This window comes from Dermochelys coriacea, chromosome 21 (assembly GCF_009764565.3).
Source record: "Dermochelys coriacea isolate rDerCor1 chromosome 21, rDerCor1.pri.v4, whole genome shotgun sequence".
In the NCBI taxonomy this organism is placed as follows: Eukaryota; Metazoa; Chordata; order Testudines; family Dermochelyidae; genus Dermochelys; species Dermochelys coriacea.
The window spans coordinates 3,036,579-3,055,963 of NC_050088.1; the positions used below are offsets into that span (position 1 = coordinate 3,036,579).

The 19,385-nt window shown below is 41.1% G+C and overlaps 1 protein-coding gene across 3 annotated transcripts in view; it reads left to right on the plus strand.

Annotated features, from left to right (window-relative positions):
* The window catches only part of KCND3 (potassium voltage-gated channel subfamily D member 3), a 244,495-nt gene that overhangs the window by 162,986 nt on the left and 62,124 nt on the right, over nt 1–19,385 (plus strand). The window lies entirely within an intron of this gene.

Below are 19,385 nucleotides of genomic sequence, written 5' to 3' on the forward strand. Positions count from 1 at the left end.
CTGCATTCGTGGCAGGACTAAGTATTATAGATCATCCCTGACATGACACATGATTAATGGCTTATAAAAAGTGATGGGATAGTTCAGTTTTCAAGTTGCTCTTTCATTACCTGCTATGGTATTTGGGATAGCTTAAGGTCCTAACATCACCCAACATCAAGGGAGAGAAAACAGCAGGTCTCTGATTCTATCTTCAAAAAATACATAAGTTGGCAGAGATGAAATAACAGCTTTTCCAGATCCCTTTCTGTATGTTTTTGGTTTTTTTAACTTTAACTTTTTCTATATTAGTTTAGATTTGCAAATTTTAATAGACAATGTTCATTTTAGCCCCATTTCAGCAAAACACTTAAGTAAGCATGTGCTTAACTTTTAAGGCAACAGGAATTAAGTATGTACTTACAGTTAAGCATGTGCTTAAGTGTTTTGTTGAATCAGACCTTTGTTACCTGGAACAGTTCTCCATTTCCTTTGACTCATCCATGGTGGTTGGAATGGAAGTTAGGTTTCCAGTTGGAGATGCACATTTTTTAACAATGTGAAGAGTAAAGAAATAATTGACTGGAAATCTGCAATGTGGGACAAGATACAATTAAGAGAGGTAATGAAATTGTAGATTCCTGAGTCAAGATAGATGATAGAACGAGGGTGAGAAATACAGTTATTAATAAAGTGTGCGCAGAGACGTTCTCCTCTCAGTTCTTTGGTTATTAAATTAAACAGAATGTGACAATGTTCATCTGAAAAAGAATTTTCCTGCAATGCTGTATACTTGCCGTGGCATCAGGACTATGTGAAGAAACGTTGTATGTGGTAAACCATTCTCTCACTGCAATGGATTTGCAAATACACATATTTCTTTGCAGGGAGAGTGATTTGCTTGCATTCTCATTCCAATCCCTTTTCCAAGTTCTAGATTCATAGATACTAAGGTCAGAAGGGACCATTCTGATCATCTAGTCCGACCTCCTGCACAGCGCAGGCCACAGAATCTCACCCACCCACTCCTACAAAAAACCTCACCTGTGTCTGAGCTATTGAAGTCCTTAAATCATGGTTTAAAGACTTCAAGGAGCAGAGAAGCCTCCCTCAAGTCACCCATGCCCCATGCTACAGAGGAAGGCGAAAAACCTCCAGGGCCTCTCCAATCTGCCCTGGAGGAAAATTCCTTCCCGACCCCAAATATGGCAATCAGCTAAACCCTGAGCATATGGGCAAGATTCACCAGCCAGATACTACAGAAAATTCTTTCCTGGGTAACTCAGATCCCATCCATCTAATATCCCATCTCAGGGGATTAGGCCTATTTACCCTGAATATTTAAAGATCAATTACTTACCAAAATCCCATTATCCCATCATACCATCTCCTCCATAAACTTATCGAGTAGAATCTTAAAACCAGATAGATCTTTTGCCCCCACTGCTTCCCTTGGAAGGTTATTCCAAAACTTCACTCCTCTGATGGTTAAAAACCTTCGTCTGATTTCAAGTCTAAACTTCCTGGTGGCCAGTTTATACCCATTTGTTCTTGTGTCCACATTGGTGCTGAGCTTAAATAATTCCTCTCCCTCTCCTATATTTATCCCTCTGATATATTTATAGAGAGCAATCATATCTCCCCTCAACCTTCTTTTAGTTAGGCTAAACAAGCCAAGCTCCTTAAGTCTCCTTTCATAAGACAAGTTTTCCATTCCTCGGATCATCCTAGTAGCCCTTCTCTGTACCTGCTCCAGTTTGAATTCATCCTTTTTAAACATGGGAGACCAGAACTGCACACAGTATTCTAGGTGAGGTCTCACCAGTGCCTTGTATAACGGTACTAAAACCTCCTTATCCCTACTGGAAATGCCTCTCCTGATGCATCCCAAAACCGCATTAGCTTTTTTCACAGCCATATCACATTGGCAGCTCATAGTCATCCTATGATCAACCAATACTCCAAGGTCCTTCTCCTCTTCCGTTACTTCTAATTGATGCGTCCCCAACTTATAACTAAAATTCTTGTTATTAATCCCTAAATGCATAACCTTACACTTCTCACTATTAAATTTCATCCTATTACTATTACTCCAGTTTACAAGGTCATCCAGATCCTCCTGTATAATATCCCGATCCTTCTCCGAATTGGCAATACCTCCCAGCTTTGTATCATCTGCAAACTTTATTAGCACACTCCCACTTTTTTGTGCCAAGGTCAGTAACAAAAAGATTAAATAATACTTGTCCCAAACCGATCCCTGAGGAACTCACTGGTAACCTCCCCTCCAACCTGACAGTTCGCCTTTCAGTAGGCCCCGTTGCAGTCTCCCCTTAACCAATTCCTTATCCAACCTTATGATGTTCATATGATTCCCCATCTTCTCCAATTTACTATAATTCCCCATGTGGCACGGTATCAAATGCCTTACTGAATCTTAGGTAATTAGATCCACTGCATTTCCTTTATCTAAAAAATCTGTTACTTTTTCAAAAAAAGGAGATTAGGTTGGTTTGGCACGATCTACCTTTTGTAAAACCATGTTGTACTTTGTCCCATTTACCATTGACTTCAATGTCCTTAACTAATTTCTCCTTCAAAATTTTTTCCAGGACCTTGCATACTACAGATGTCAAACTAACTGGCCTGTAGTTACCCGGATCACTTTTTTTTTCCTTTCTTAAAAATAGGAACTATATTAGCAATTCTCCAATCATTCGGTACTATTCCTGAGTTTACAGATTCATTAAAAATTCTTGCTAATGGGCTTGCAATTTCAGGTGCCAATTCCTTTAATATTCTTGGATGAAGATTATCTGGGCCCCCCGATTTAGTCCCATTAAGCTGTTTCAGTTTCGCTTCTACCTCTGATATGGTAATATCTACCTCTATATCCTCCTTCCCATTTGTCATGCTACCATTATCCCCAAGATCCTCTTTAGCCTTATTAAAGACTGAGGCAAAGTATTTGTTTAGATATTGGGCCATGCCTAGATTATCTTTAACCTCCGCTCCATCCTCAGTGTTAAGCGGCCCCACTTCTTCCTTCTTAGTTTTCTTCTTATTTATATGGCTATAGAACCTTTTACTATTGGTTTTAATTCCCTTTGCAAGGTCCAACTCTACTCGACTTTTAGCCTCTCTGACTTTATCCCTACATCTTCTGACCTCAATTAGGTAGCTTTCCTTGCTGATCCCTCCCATCTTCCACTCCCTGTATGCTTTCTGCTTCTTCATAATCACCTCTCTAAGATGCTTGCTCATCCAGCTTGGTCTACAACTCCTTCCTATGAATTTTTTCCCCTTTCTTGGGATACAGGCTTCCGATAGCTTCTGCAGCTTTGATTTAAAGTAATCCCAGGCCTCCTCTACCTTTAGATCCATAAGTTCTTCAGTCCAATCCACTTCCCTAACTAATTTCCTTAATTTTTGAAAGTCAGCCCTTTTGAAATCAAAAACTCTAGTTGCAGATTTATTTTTGTTAATCCTTCCATTTAGTTTGAACTGAATTAACTCATGATCACTTGAGCCAAGATTGTCCCCTACAACCATTTCTTCTATGAGGTCCTTGCTACTCACCAAAATTAAATCTAAAATGGCATCCCCTCTAGTCGGTTCAGCAACTACTTGATGAAGGAATCCATCAGCTATCGCATCTAGGAAAATCTGAGCCCTATTATTATTACTAGCACTGGTCCTCCAGTCTATATCTGGGAAGTTAAAGTCTCCCATGATCACGCAGTTTCCATTAGTATTTACTTTATTAAAAACATTAAAAAGGGCTCTATCCATATCCAAATTAGATCCCGGAGGTCTATAGCACACCCCAAGCACTATCGTAGGAGAGGCTTTACTAGTTATCTTCCCCAATGTAATTTTTGCCCAGACGGACTCTGTCTTATCCATTGCATCGCTTCTTATTTCTTTACATTCTACCTCATCATTGATATACAATGCTACTCCACCAACTTTACCTTTGTTTCTGTCTTTCCTACACAGCACATACCCTTCAATACCTGTAGTCCAGTCATGACTACTATTCCACCATGTTTCTGTTATCCCTATAATATCTGGTTTCACTTCCTGCACCAGTAGCTCTAGTTCCTCCATTTTGTTACCTAGGCTCCTCGCATTGGTGTACAAACATCTTAATTTTTGCTGTTTGGACTCGCTCACAATTTTGTTCCTATTAGGCACAGTCATTCTACAGCCAGTATAAACTAGTAGACTGGTAGCCACCCGCCCTCAGCTCTTATATACATTCTCCTACCCACGGCGGTATCCTTTCTTTACTTTCGTCATTCTTCCCTCTCAAGGCGAAAATCTGGTGTGGATGTACCTGGACATCTCCCAACCTCTCCCCCTAATTCCTAGTTTAAAAGCTCTCTTATCAGTTGTGCCAGCCTTGATCCTAGAAGTCTATTTCCTTCCCTACTCAGATGAAGTCCATCCCGAGAGAACTGTCCTCTGTCCGTGAATGCCTCCGAGTGGCCATACATCCCAAAGCCCTCCTTATAGCACCACTGCCTAAGCCATCTGTTGACAGTCATAATCTTGTCACACCTTTGTTGCCCTTCTCTAGGAACAGGAAGGATCCCGCTAAAGATCACCTGAGCCTCAATTTCCTTAAGCGTCTTCCCCAGCCTAGCATAGTCTCCCTTAATACTTTCCAGCGAGAATCTAGCCGTATCATTTGTTCCCACATGAAGGATAATTAGGGGATTCTTTCCCGCTCCCTTTAGGATCCTTTTCAACCTCAGGTCTACATCCCGTATCTTAGCACCCGGAAGACAGCACACCCTTCTATTCTCTGGATCAGCTCTAGTTACAGGCCTGTCTATTCTTCTCAATAAAGAGTCCCCTATCACATAGACCTGCCTTTTCCTGATGACAGTGCTATTCTCCAGTCTCTCCCCTGTTCACTCTGGCTGCAAGTTCTTTCCATTCCTATTTTCCCTTATAATCCTCTTCAACCCATCCTGTATCCTCCTGGGGCTCATATTTGGTGTAGTCTCCCTTGACTCTTCTGCTTTCCTATAGGACTAGCCTCTCTTCTCTTCTTCCTTACCCTTCCACCTTCAACAAGTACCTGCTGAGCCCCTTCTTCATTTTCCAACTCTGCAAACCTGTTCCTAAGCTCTATTTCTCCTTCACTAGCCCGTCTTTTCCTCTGCCTGGTTCTTTTAGTCACATGCTTCCACTGACCACTTTCCTCACCCAGTCTCCCCTTCAGATACCTCATATCTTTGCTCCATCATCTGCTCAAACCCCTTTCTAAACTCAACGAGACTTTCCACCTGCATCTCCAAACCTCAGATCTTTTCCTCCATCAGCTCTATCAGACGGCATTTCATGCAGAAAAAACTCTTACCAGGTCCCCCCTCCAGGATCATGTACATACCACAGCTTCCACATCCAGTCATCCTCAATGTGTCTTTCACTACAGGAGTCACTCCCACATCTGCCTCCGTATCTGTCATCGCCTTCCCACTTAAATCCTGTTAATCTGGGACACAAGTCACACCAAAACCCAAGTACAACTACCTTCTCCTCCAACAGAACTCCCACTCAAACTCCCCTGTTTACAGCTCTGTTTGCTAGCTCCTGTGCCGCTGCAGCAGTCCTTTAATAACTCTTCTTCCTCTGCTTTTGTTAATGAATGAGAAGAGAAGTCTTCATAGAGAAGACTTGTGTCCATCTAGACCACTATCCTGTCTCTGACTGGGGCTAATTCCGGCTGCTCAGTGGAAGCTGTAAGAACCCTGTAGTGAGTAATTATGGAATAACCTGCCCATAAGGGAAGTTTCTTCCTAATTCTACCAACTATAGGTCAGACGTATACCTAGAAGCATGAGGATTTACATCCCTTCCAAATGATTATTTGTTTTTTTATCCTGTCTAATGTAACTATGAATGTTTCAGAATCTGTGTAAATCATTAGTCTCTTTTTTTTTGAATCCTGGATAAGTTCTTCATCTCAGTGATGTACTGTGGCCATGAGTTCCACAGGTTAATTGCAAATGGTGTAAAAATATTTCCTTTTATTGGTTTTAAATGTCCTATTCTTCAATTTAATGCACGTTCCCTTGTTATTATGCGAGAGGATGACTAGCAATTCCTCATCTCTATCACCTTCCTTTATGCCATTCATTATTTTATCTTGTCCCCTCTTCTTCCTCTCTTCTCTAAACTACACACTCCCAATCTTTTGTGTTACATATTGTGGTCAGTGGGTCATACTAAGAAGCTAACAAGGAGGACTGAATGGATCATGAAGACTGGACTAGCTTCTTATCCCTATAATCGATTCATCTCTAGGTCAGGGGCAAGGTACTGACGAGATAAAGTCTGCATTACGCCCACTGTAATGCAAATGAATTTAGTCTCTTGGGATATTAATCCAATTCCTTTTACAGCACAAATTTAATTAGCTAACATGAGGTTACCAAAATGTGAGTCTCTAAGGTGCCACAAGTACTCCTTTTCTTTTTAAATAGCATCGTTACCTGGAAAATCACTGTTAATCAATTGCTGACCATACCTTCCCAAAGAATTACATGGCCAATTTTCATGACAGGCATCAATGTTTATCTGTTGTGCCTGCATTTACTACTTCCCATCCTCCTATCAGGTTGCCTGATATATGTAAAAAGAAAAGGAGTACTTGTGGCACCTTAGAGACTAACCAATTTATTAGAGCAACGAAAGCTTATGCTCTAATAAATTGGTTAGTCTCTAAGGTGCCACAAGTTCTCCTTTTCTTTTTGCGAATACAGACTAACACGGCTGCTACTCTGAAACCTGATATATGTAGTTTCCAAAGAATATCTAGTAAGGATTACAGCCTCCATGCAAACATTAAAAAATAAAACATGCTGGAAAAAATCCACAGCTGTAAAACCAAACCAAACATTTCAAAAGTTGGATACCTACTCAAGGAGCTACACAGCTCAGAACAAGGCAGAAAATAAGTATATTTAATGTAAAAAGAAATCTTGCATGAAATGGGCTCTCTGCTTCTCTTGACATGGTTGATTTGCTGTTTAACTTTGTTATTTGACAGCCTGCTGTTGATTCCTTTGCTTCTAATCCATTATGGATGTTGCATTTCTGGGACATTCATTGGCACTTCTCATTCTTTTTAGGATCAATGTATTTAAAAAAAAAAGAGACAAAACCAAAACATGTCAAATTGCCCAACGTCTATGTCCTTATGAACTTGAGTCTTTGTGCTACTTGAGCCTAGTTGGTGGATCAGGTCCCTGAAAGGCTGGGGATCTGAGCTGCAATAATAATAATAATGATCAGTATTTATACAGTGCTTTACAAGAGGGATATTCGAAAGAGCACATGTTCAGCCTAACTCTGCTCCCATTGAGCAGTTTTGAAAATTCCACCCTATGTTTTCAAAACACCATAAATACTATTCACTTAATAATCCCCCAACATCTCACCAAGTTGCATAAACATTATTAGTGTCATTTTGCAGATGGTGAAATTGAGGCAGAGAATAAAAATATCTTGTTCCTGATAAAAATATCATGGCCACACAGCCATGCAATGACAGATCCAGGTTTAGGAATCAAGACTTCCTAACCCCTAATTCTGCATTCACTCCGCTCGAGTATCTTGCCCCCATAGCTCCAGAGCCTCCCCTGGCTTCCCAGCTGATGGAAATATGATAAATGGCAGAGAATCATAGAATCATAGGACTGGAAGGGACCTCGAAAAGTCATCTAGTCCAGTCTCCTGCACTCATGACAGGACTAAGTATTATCCATCCCTGACAGATGTTTGTCTAACTTGCTCTTAAAAATCTCCAGTGACGGAGATTCCACAACCTCCATAGGCAATTTATTCCAGTGCTTAACCACTCTGACTGTTAGGAAGTTTTTCCTAATGTCATGTCCAACCTAAACTGCCCTTGCTGCAATTTAAGCCCATTGCTTCTTGTCCTGTGTTAAGAAGAACAATTTTTCTCCCTCCTCCTTATAACAATCTTTTACGTACTTGAAAACTGTTACATGTCCCCTCTCAGTCTTCTCTTTTCCACACTAAACAAACCCATTTTTTTCAGTCTTCCCTCATAGGTCACATTTTCTAAACCTTTAATAATTTTTGTTGCTTTTATCTGGACTTTCTCCAATTTGTCCACATCTTTCCTGAAATGTGGCGCCCGGAACTGGACACAATACTCCAGCTGAGGCCTAATCAGCCCGGAGTACAGTGGAAGAATTACTTCTCGTGTCTTGCTTACAACACTCCTGCTAATACATCTCAGAATGATGTTCGCTTATTTTGCAACAGTGTTACTCTGTTGACTCATATTTAGCTTATGATACACTATGACCCCCACATCCCTTTCCGCAGTCCTCCTTCCTAGGCAGTCATTGCCCATTTGGTATGTGTGCCACTGATTGTTCCTTCCTAAGTTTAGTACTTTGCATTTGTCCTTATTGAATTTCATCCTATTTACTTCAGACCATTTCTCCAGTTTGTCCAGATCATTTTGAATTTTAATCCTATCCTCTAAAGCACGTGCAACCCCTCCCAGCTTCATATTGTCCGCAAACTTTATAAGTGTACTCTTTATGCCATTATCTAAATCACTGATGAAAATATTGAATAGAACCGGACCCAGAACTGATCCCTGTGGGACCCGACTCATTATGCCCTTCCAGCATGCCTGTGAACCACTGATAACTACTCTCTGGGAATGGTTTTCCAACCAGTTTTGCACCCACCCTATAGTAGCTCCATCTAGGTTGCATTTCCCTAGTTTGTTTATGAGAAAGTCATGCAAGACAGTATCAAAAGCCTTACTAAAGTCAAGATATACCACGTCTCCCGCTTCCCCCCATCCACAAAGCTTGCTACCCTGTCAAAGAAAGCTATCAGATTGATTTGACATGATTTGTTCTTGACAAATCCATGCTGACTGTTACTTATCATCTTATTATCTTCTAGATGTTTGCAAATTGATTTCTTAATTATTTGCTCCATTATCTTTCTGGGTACAGAAGTTAAGCTGACTGGTCTGTAATTCCCCGGGTTGTCCTTATTTCCCGTTTTATAGATGGGCACTATATTTGCCCTTTTCCAGTTATCTGGAATCTCTCTCATCTTCCAGGACTTTTAAATATGAAGCTTTGTCTGCAAGAGGATTTCGAATGTGCTTTAGTTGTGCATATCTCCACTGACAGCACCACAGCCTCTACTGGCTATGTAACAGGTTCGAGCATAAAAGTGAACAAAGGACAACTTGGGATGAACAGGAGGGAAAATATGATGTGTAAGCAGCATCTAGTGGTGCTCTGAAGTGGGAACCATGGCCAGACCTTCCCAGCTAGAGATAGGATCTCTAGGACACAGGACCTAACATATGGATTAGAGAAACTAGAAGTTGGTGAGAAAAGGGCCAGATTCCCTCCTTGTGTCAATGGTGCAGGAAATTTGGGTTAGTTTAATTAAGACCCTAAACAAAATACCTAGAAAAAATTCTTGTAGTTTTTAATTGCCAGTTTACTCACTTGGCATTTGTAAAAACCACAGGAGGAAACAAGAATTATTTGCCTTTGTTTTCTGCCTGCTAGTGAAAGTGACATGGACATTATTTCACTGGAGGTACAAAGAGACATGAACATGATTGCATGGAGTTGCCCCTGTTAAATGGAAGGACATTAGCTCCTCTGAGCTGTCATGTGCAATATATGTGGGTTTTGCAAATGCAACTGAATCATTCTGGCTGATTTTTAGAGCTCCCTTTTTCTTCATTGAGATAAAAACATTGCATAGTAATGGACAACAAAACTAAAAGTAAAAAAAAGGACCTTTAGCACCTTGAAAGCTACATGCTAATTCCATACTTCATTCTGTCTTGTTCATGCAAGAAGTTTTCAAAATCATAATCCATTGTATGGTACATTATTCTTCTATCCTTATTATCCTGAAAGCTGCAACTAATGGGGAGGGGGGTCAAGGGGATATTCTCTTGATTCTACAATACACAGCAAGGGGCTAGATAGATAAGGAAAATCTCAGTGACCTGTTAATACCAATCTAAAGCACTAATGCTAAATCACTTGAAGTAACACTGTTTGTGTGCTTCAGTCGCCCATTGGAAGTTTTAAACCTTTCATATGTTCTGTATGAAAACCATGAGGCTTTGCATCAGATGGCAGGAAAGGCCTTGCTACTTTTTTAATGTACCCAAGAGATGCAACAGGGCCTCCTGATTACCGTGTGAGACAGGGAACCAGACATTTCTGAGTTCTAATGTTGCTGCTGACATTGGTTTCTTATGCAACCTTATGTAAGTCAGTTAAGCTCTCTCTGGGCCATGCATTGCTCCATGAGGAAGCCTATTGCCACCAGCTGTGGAATAAGACAGTATTCACTCTGAACAAAGCTATCGGAAGCTGGCACTCTGTGTTTGTTCACCTGGGGATCTTACAGTGTTCTAAATGTATCCAATAGGATTTTTGAGTGAGGGAATAAGTTTTCTATAGAACTTGTTCCAAATACTTACAGACTACCATAGAGAATGAGACCCTTTCTGTGGGTTTTATGAGTCATCCTATAGAATTCAATAGCAGGGATGTGGCTTACTATTAAATGTTGTAGAAAGGTCTAATGAAAAACCTTTAAAAAGTTATCATTTTTATTACATTGTGTAGGACTTTTCCATGATGGTTGTAAGGATTCGGTAGTTAATATTTGTACCATGACTGGAAGATATAAAGTGCAGGATTGTATGCTCCTTGGGGCAGGGACTGTTGTTACTATATGTACAGCACCTAACATAATAAGGCCCTGACCTGACTGAGGCTCTAAGTGCTAAGCAGCAATAGATGCCATCCCTAGGAAAAAAACCTTCTATTAATCCCATTCAGAAAGTTTAAATACTAGATATACAAACCCATCAACGCATTCAATTAGAACAGCGTTTATTAGAGTCCCTAAGAGTCTGAGATAATGCCCATTGTAGTTAATTAAAAGCCTCCCACTGATGTCAGTAGGCGTTGGAGCAGGCTGCCCTTGGATGGCAGTCTAGCAAATGGTTAATGCACTTATAAATATATGATCCTGGAGACAGAATTAAGATAATGTCAGGTTTCAGAGTAGCAGCCCTGTTAGTCTGTATTCGCAAAAAGAAAAGGAGTACTTGTGGCACCTTAGAGACTAACAAATTTATTAGAGCATAAGCTTTCGTGAGCTACAGCTTCCGATGCATCCGATGAAGTGAGCTGTAGCTCACGAAAGCTTATGCTCTAATAAATTTGTTAGTCTCTAAGGTGCCACAAGTACTCCTTTTCTTTTTAAGATAATGTGGCTCATGTTCTCATTCCGGCCCACATTAACATGTTGTTCCTCATTTTTTAAATCCATGGTTTCTTAATCATGAGCTATATGGGGTTTATACCCAGATAATAAATAGCTGGTCTGTAAACTGTTAGCCAAGTGAATTTAATTGAACAGAGCATGGGCTGCTGCTGGTTAAAAACCTCTTTTTTTAAGTGGGGGGAAAACTGAAAGAAAAATGCCTAGTCTCTAATTTTTCTCATGACATGTGCAGCTATTTCACTGATGAAATGGCTTCCAATGGCCCACAGAACATAACGTTAGTTAACCTCTATTACAGAGGTTGGATTTTGAGCAGACAATCCTCTAATTGGCTTTATATGTTCTGGGCATGATGGCAAAGGGAGGGTGAAATTCCACTTCTTATCTCTTCTGCACCCAAAGGAAATAAATGAGAATGAATTGTACAATGAAGATAGTCTATGGAGCTTAAATTTAGATTTAAAAAAGTTTAATTGTTTCTAAACCCTAACACAAATTCATTAGTTTAAAGCTAAATTTCTAACTCCCCCCTAAAATGTAGGCCATAATTTTAGATTTCTTCAGGGACTAATCAGTTTATGAAGGTAGTGATACAGCTGGCAGCCACATCTGGCTTTGGTAATATTTTTCAGATATGGTCCTTCTTATGATGTCATTAATTTTGTTTAATATTATGAGTGTCATCAACATAACAATCAATTTCTCTTTTTAAAAAGATTTTCTTTTCCACTGAGTCATTACTTTAATTTTGCACACTTGATCCGTATGGCACTGGAGTTGTTTGCTGGACAAGCTAAGCTGGCTGTAAGCAAATAAAGTTATGCTACTCTTGGCTCCCTTTAGTTACGGGTTAGGTTTGTATTGTAGATGGTTCACTGGCTTATGCTATTTTTTATCTGTCTGGTATGTACCAAAACTTTTAGCAATTTAAAGTTGGAAAGGTAGAATTATAAACTTCCATTGAGACTTAACAGCTGGGAAATCATTTCTGAAACCTAAAACTCTAGTACTAAAAAGAGCCATGTAGAGAAAAGCGATGCCTTTCATTTCACAAAAGAAAAAAATATTCTTGATAACACTCAATTCTTCAATTTAATCCTTTATGTCAGCTAACCTGGGCTTCCTCTCTTAGAAGAATGGTGGCTGTGTTCTTCAGTCTATATAATGTATCTGTCATTTTATTTAGTGCAGCTAAAGAAAAGCCTTATAAGCGATTTAACATATCAGAAGGTTGAAGTAGGACAATGGTATTTGAGAGACTTGAATATAAAAAAACCAGCATAGACAGCAGGAGGTTATATTACGTGGATATTTTTCATTCAGAGTATTCATAGCTGGTAATTAAAGTCAGCTCTTAGATGCATTTGGTTTTTTAAGAAGGTCTTAAGAAACCTACACACAGTGAAATGGATGGATGGCAAAGTGAGGGTTCTTCCATGAGGTGATCTATGAAGATTCAAGCAGGGTGACATGGAGAAAGGGGGATAAGGGGAGCAATGTTATGCCCCATGGCCGAGGGATGGGAAGATGATGAGACAGTTCCTATTGTGACAGATCCCCAGATTATATAAATTAAGCCTGGTTCCACTGATACCAAATCAGTTTTACATCCGCTGAGAATCTGGCCCACTACAGAAAACTGCAAGCAAGTAGATTGGAAAAGAGCAACCTCATCAAAATCTTCTCATTGCCTTTGCAAAGGCTTCATTACTGGAGCACCTGCTAATGTCTCTATACTGTAGTTAAGGGTCTTTCAGCTTTTTGATTATAATCCTCTATTTTTAGAGTCTGTGCGTATTGCACAGAGAGAGACATGATCATCAGAAGATGTTGCCGGGAGAGCTATTTTTACACTGAATCATTTGATGAGCTGTTCAGCACCTTATTTATTGCTGTCTCCAGCTGGAGGAGTTCAAGGGATGTCCAGACAACTTCACCATTAAAACCAAAACTCAAAGGCAGTGATCTCTATCTGATAACAATTTCTTAGTGAAAGAGGGATAAAATAACAGCATATTAAAATGTGCAAGACTGATAGTTGCTAATAAGGGTGAGTGCCATACAACCCTTGTTATGACTAAGAATGAAGCACTCCTGACATGGATAATAATTTTTCTTGGATCCGAGCCTCCCCAAGTCTGAGTCTCCTGGTTCTGTTATGAATTGAAAGCAGGTAGAGACAAGTATCAGTTCAGTTTATGGGAAATATGCTTTTCTGATAGATTGTTTGTTTTTCTATCTTTTTAATTACTAACAGCCACAACATTTTTACTGCTTTCTTAGTAGTTTGAATGTTGCACATACACAAGCTGACTTCCAAGGAGTTGTTTCCTTTCTGTATGAGGGGAGGATGAAGGAGAGAGGAAGGAACTGGCTGTGAGTTTTCCTTTAAGGACCCAGTTCTGCATCCTTTACTCATACTGACCTACTTAGTTCTATTGAGAACTGATTGGGGCTACGTGTGTAAGTCCATTTGCTTAGAAACATCTCTTCAGTCTGAGTAAAGATACCAGAACCAGGCCCAAAGGGACAGAAAGGATCTGCTTGCTAGCTGACATATAGCGCATCTTCCTAGAAAGTGTAGGATTACTCCCTGCAGTATATTCTTCACTGCTTTGTCGAGTCCATTCCTCTAAGATTATAATCCTGATATCCTTGGACTCTGAAGTCTTCAACCAACATGGTCTGTAAGAGAGACCCACCCATGACTGATGGGACAGAAATTAAGCTTGTTCACCTCCTACTCTGGTACTATGGAAGGCAGCTACCCCTCCTGTTAATCTCAATGTTCAAATGAATATAAATAACTGAAAGCAGGTATTAAGTAGCAAATATCAACATGAGACCACTGGGAGAGATAACAAGATGCTCAGCTGCCCACAGTGTGACCATGACACACATCCATATATCTCATTCTCAATGGATTCAACCACTGCCACTGCTAAAGAGTCTGAATGCCTACAAGAACAACTGGCTCAAGATGAGCCAAGGCAAGACGGAAGTGATGCTAGTTAGAAAGGGGAAATGCTTTGATCCCCTAGCTGATATGTCTCTACCTCCCTTTGAAGGCCCACAGCCCCCATTCATCAGAGTGGTAGTGTGACACCTCGGAGCCACATGTGGCTCCTCACTCATCATAGCTGAGCAGGTAGCATCAGTCTCCCAAACTGCCTTTCTTTCACCTCCAGCTGGCTAGAAAACTTCATCCCTTCCTCCTGGACGAGGACTTGGACAAAGGGACCCCTGCCTCTGTCACCTCCAGCCTGTGTTACGCTGTGTCTGAAGCTGAATGTGAAGATGATGCACAGGCTCCAGAAATTACAGGACAGCTGCCCACCTTCTCCATGGTTTAGGCCATCGTGAGCACATAGGGCACATTCTCAAGCCCTTCCCCTGGGTCCCAGTCAGTTTCCAGTGTCAGTTTAAGGATTTAGTCCTAACTTTCACAGCAAGTAATGAATCAAGCTCTGCTACACTGATGATCGGATTTCAGTCTGTGACCTAACACAACAGCAGCACTCCCCTGGGAGCAATGCAGAGCTCCAAGCCCAAGGGGAAGCATGTGAGAGCTGAAGACAAAACTTTCCTTGCTGAGGGGATCTGGCTGTGGAACAAACTTCCAGAGGAGACCAGGTAACTCCAGATTCTGACCACCTTTAGGAAACACTGCAAAACCTTTCTCTTTGGAAGAGCTTTACCATCCTAAGAATCACTCACAACACTCCCTTTTATCCAATAAACACCTATCACCCAAGAAAACAAAACAGAGGAAATTAATAAAATCTAAAAAACCCACCTATCCGCAAACAGAGATAATATCCCCAAAAGGGAGAAGTGCCAGAGACTCCATGAAACTCATTAGGGACTTCGCTATTGCTATTGATTTTACATGGAATGTGCCCAGATATTATGGAGATGGGGAGCAGTACAACACCTAGAAATAAACTGAGCAATATCACAGAGTAAAGAACTCTGAAATACAGAGCAGCTTCCTATACCCGTCAATTAACCTCCCTCCCAAAAAAAAAAACAAAAAGATTTCATATTTTTAACCTTAGCTGATTTACTGTGGAATCAATTTTCAGTGACTTATGCCCATGCAAGATGCTCCAGCAGAGCACTAATCCATCAAAAGCAACTCAAACACCCACTGTAGCTACAACAGGGAAGGCCTTGATAACATTTTCTTTAGACCCCTTCTATGAGAAAGGCAAGACGCCATTTGCACCCGACTGAGTAATCCGGAAGGGTTGTATATCCTCACATACACAAATACAAGCCATTTTTGGACCTACATCAGAGTGCCGAATGTAATAAAGTAAGTAAGTGGAACAGGGTGAATTCTGGCTAGCAGTGAAACAGTAAGTGTGTTTAGACATGCTTTACAACTAATGCAGACAATTTGTAGCACATATCTCTGGATATGCCTGGAGCCATTTGCCAGGCTATATTAACTATAGACTTCTAGATCACTGTCATTATTATTTGCTTGACAATAACACCTAGAGGCTGCATAGTGCTGGGTGACCTGTATAGGTGACTTCTGGGTACTCTTCTGGCTCTGTCCATCTGTTTCTTCACTTCAGCAGGTGGGTATTGTAGTTGTAAGAATGCATGATAGAGATCTTGTAGGTGTTTGTCTCTGTCTGAGGGGTTGGAGCAAATGCGGTTATATCGTAGAGCTTGGCTGTAGACAATGGATCGTGTGGTATGATCTGGATGAAAGCTAGAGGCATGTAGGTAGGAATAGTGGTCAGTAGGTTTCCGATATAGGGTGGTGTTTATGTGACCATCGCTTATTAGCACTGTAGTGTCCAGGAAGTGGATCCCTTGTGTGGACTGGTCCAGGCTGAGGTTGATGGTGGGATGGAAATTGTTGAAATCATGGTGGAATTCCTCAAGGGCTTCTTTTCCATGGGTCCAGATGATGAAGATGTCATCAATGTAGTGCAAGTAGAGTAGGGGCATTAGGGGACGAGAGCTGAGGAAGCGTTGTTCTAAGTCAGCCATAAAAATGTTGGCATAATGTGGGGCCATGCGGGTACCCATCGCAGTGCCGCTGATTTGAAGATATACATTGTCACCAAATGTGAAATAGCTATGGGTGAGGACAAAGTCACAAAGTTCAGCCACCAGGTTAGCCATGACATTATCGGGGATAGTGTTCCTGACGGCTTGTAGTCCATCTTTGTGTGGAATGTTGGTGTAGAGGCTTCTACATCCATAGTGGCCAGGATGGTGTTTTTAGGAAGATCACCAACGGGCTGTAGTTTCCTCAGGAAGTCAGTGGTGTCTCGAAGATAGCTGGGAGTGCTGGTAGCGTAGGGCCTGAGGAGGGAGTCTACATAGCCAGACAATCCTGCTGTCAGGGTGCCAATGCCTGAGATGATGGGGCGTCCAGGACTTCCAGGTTTATGGATCTTGGGTAGCAGATAGAATACCCCAGGTCGGGGTTCTAGGGGTGTGTCTGTGCGGATTTGTTCTTGTGCTTTTTCAGGGAGTTTCGTGAGCAAATGCTGTAGTTTCTTTGGGTAACCCTCAGTGGGATCAGAGGGTAATGGCTTGTAGAAAGTGGTGTTGGAGAGCTGCCTAGTAGCCTCTTGTTCATATTCCGACCTATTCATGATGACGACAGCACCAGAAGTCACCTACTCCAGGACAGGCCCAACAAAGAAAATAACAGAACGCCACTAGCCATCATCTTCAGCCCCCAATTAAAACCTCTCCAATGCATCATCAAGGATCTACAACCTATCCTGAAGGACGACCCATCACTCTCACAAATCTTGGGAGACAGGCCAGTCCTTGCTTACAGACAGCTCCCCAACCTGAAGCAAATACTCACCAGCAACCACACACCAGAACCACTAACCCAGGAACCTATCCTTGCAACAAAGCCCGTTGCCTACTCTGTCCACATATCTATTCAGGGGACACCATCATAGGGCCTAATCACATCAGCCACACTATCAGAGGCTCATTCACCTGCGCATCTACCAATGTGATATATGCCATCATGTGCCAGCAATGCCCCTCTGCCATGTACATTGGTCAAACTGGACAGTCTCTACATAAAAGAATAAATGGACACAAATCAGATGTCAAGAATTATAACATTCAAAAACCAGTCGGAGAACACTTCAATCTCTCTGGTAACTCGATTAGAGACCTGAGAGTGGCTATCGTTCAACAAAAAAACTTCAAAAACAGACTCCAACGAGAGACTGCTGAATTAGAATTAATTTGCAAACTGGATTCAATTAACTTAGCCTGAATAGAGACTGGGAGTGGATGAGTCATTACATAAAGTAAAACTATTTCCCCATGTTATTTCTCGCCCCACCCCATCCCCCACTGTTCCTCAGACATTCTTGTTAACTGCTGGAAATGGCCCACCTTGATTATCACCACAAAAGGTTTTCCTCCTTCCCCCCCTCCTTCCTGTTGGTAATAGCTCATCTTAAGTGATCCCTCTCCTTACAGTGTGTATGATAAAACCCATTGTTTCATGTTCTCTGTGTGTGTATATATAAATCTCCCCAGTCTATTTTCCACCGAATGCATCCGATGAAGTGAGCTGTAGCTCATGAAAGCTTATGCTCAAATAAATTTGTTAGTCTCTAAGGTGCCACAAGTACTCCCTTCCCTAAAGATCTTATCATCTAAATGGACCAAGCAGACACAGAGGGGGTTATTCATTGCCATTTCATAGGCAGAGAACTGAGGCACAGAGAGATTACATTATTTACTCAAGGTCACAAAAGAAGTCTGTGGCAGAATCAAGGATTTAACGGAGGTATCCTAAACTTAAGTCCAGTGCCTTAAATGTAAGGCTGTCCTCCCTCTCTGGGACAGTCATTCTCTATATGGCCAAGCTAAATCCACAGCCTGGTGTTGCTTGCACTGTATGTTCCAAGTTCCTAAAAGGCCCTCTGAGCATTAATCATAATCTTGCTCTTTTATCATCTCGCTATCCTAATGAGCTTATTGATGAATTACCTAAAATGTATTTTCTGCAGAAGTATTTTTCCCTTCTTACGTGATGAGTTGTCTTTTAACAAACAATTAATGGGGATGTCTGAGGTTCTTTGACTCTTGTCACAAAAAAAAAAAAAAGGAAGGTTTGGGTTTAAAATGTCCAATAAATGCTCATTGAAAAACAGTATTTTTTGATTATTTGGCATCTCCATTATAAATATGCCACAAGGCCATTAGCACCTAGCACTTTTGTTCGGGGAAGAAAACAAGTTGTCACTGTAGCAATTAATATTGCAGTAGACTCACATGCCAATAGTGGAGTTGCAACAACTATAGTCTTAAGGATCTGGTCCAAAGCCCACTGAAGTCAAGGGGAGACGTTCCACTAACTTCAGTGGGCTTTGGGTCAGAGCACAGTACAAATTGCGGTACACTGGTACCTCATCGAAAGGGGATTAACAGGTCTGGAGATTGGCGGCCTCTATCCAAGGAACACGCACAGCACAGTCAATCATGCAAGGTTGCCCATAATGTCCTTTACTTCCAGAAACTGTGCAGGAGGGCAGTTTGAGTCCATTTAGTTCTTGGCTTCTCTGCTAGAATTGCCAACAAGCGTCTCCATTGTGGTGATAAGCTGTCTAATCAGTGTCTATTTACATGCTCTTTGTTAGCATGTAAGAGTGTGCAGCACACAGAGAAAAGGACCTCACCCAATTACAGCATAATGTGTTGGGGAGGAAGGGGTATCTGTTCAGGAAAATTAGCAACTCTGGAAATCATATGACAGGTTTCAGAGTAGCAGCCGTGTTAGTCTGTATTCGCAAAAAGAAAAGGAGTACTTGTGGCACCTTAGAGACTAATAAATTTGTTAGTCTCTAAGGTGCCACAAGTACTCCTTTTCTTTTTGGAAATCATATGAACAAGTTGGCAATTTAAATTCCCTCAGATAGTTTACACTATGACAGGTATTTTATTGTATTACCATCTTTAATCCATAGCTTCAGAAGAATCTCTTAATGATCAGCTACATTTGAGACCAGGGTTAGAGCTCGTCAAGGCCTGATGTCTTCTTTATTAGAAATTAA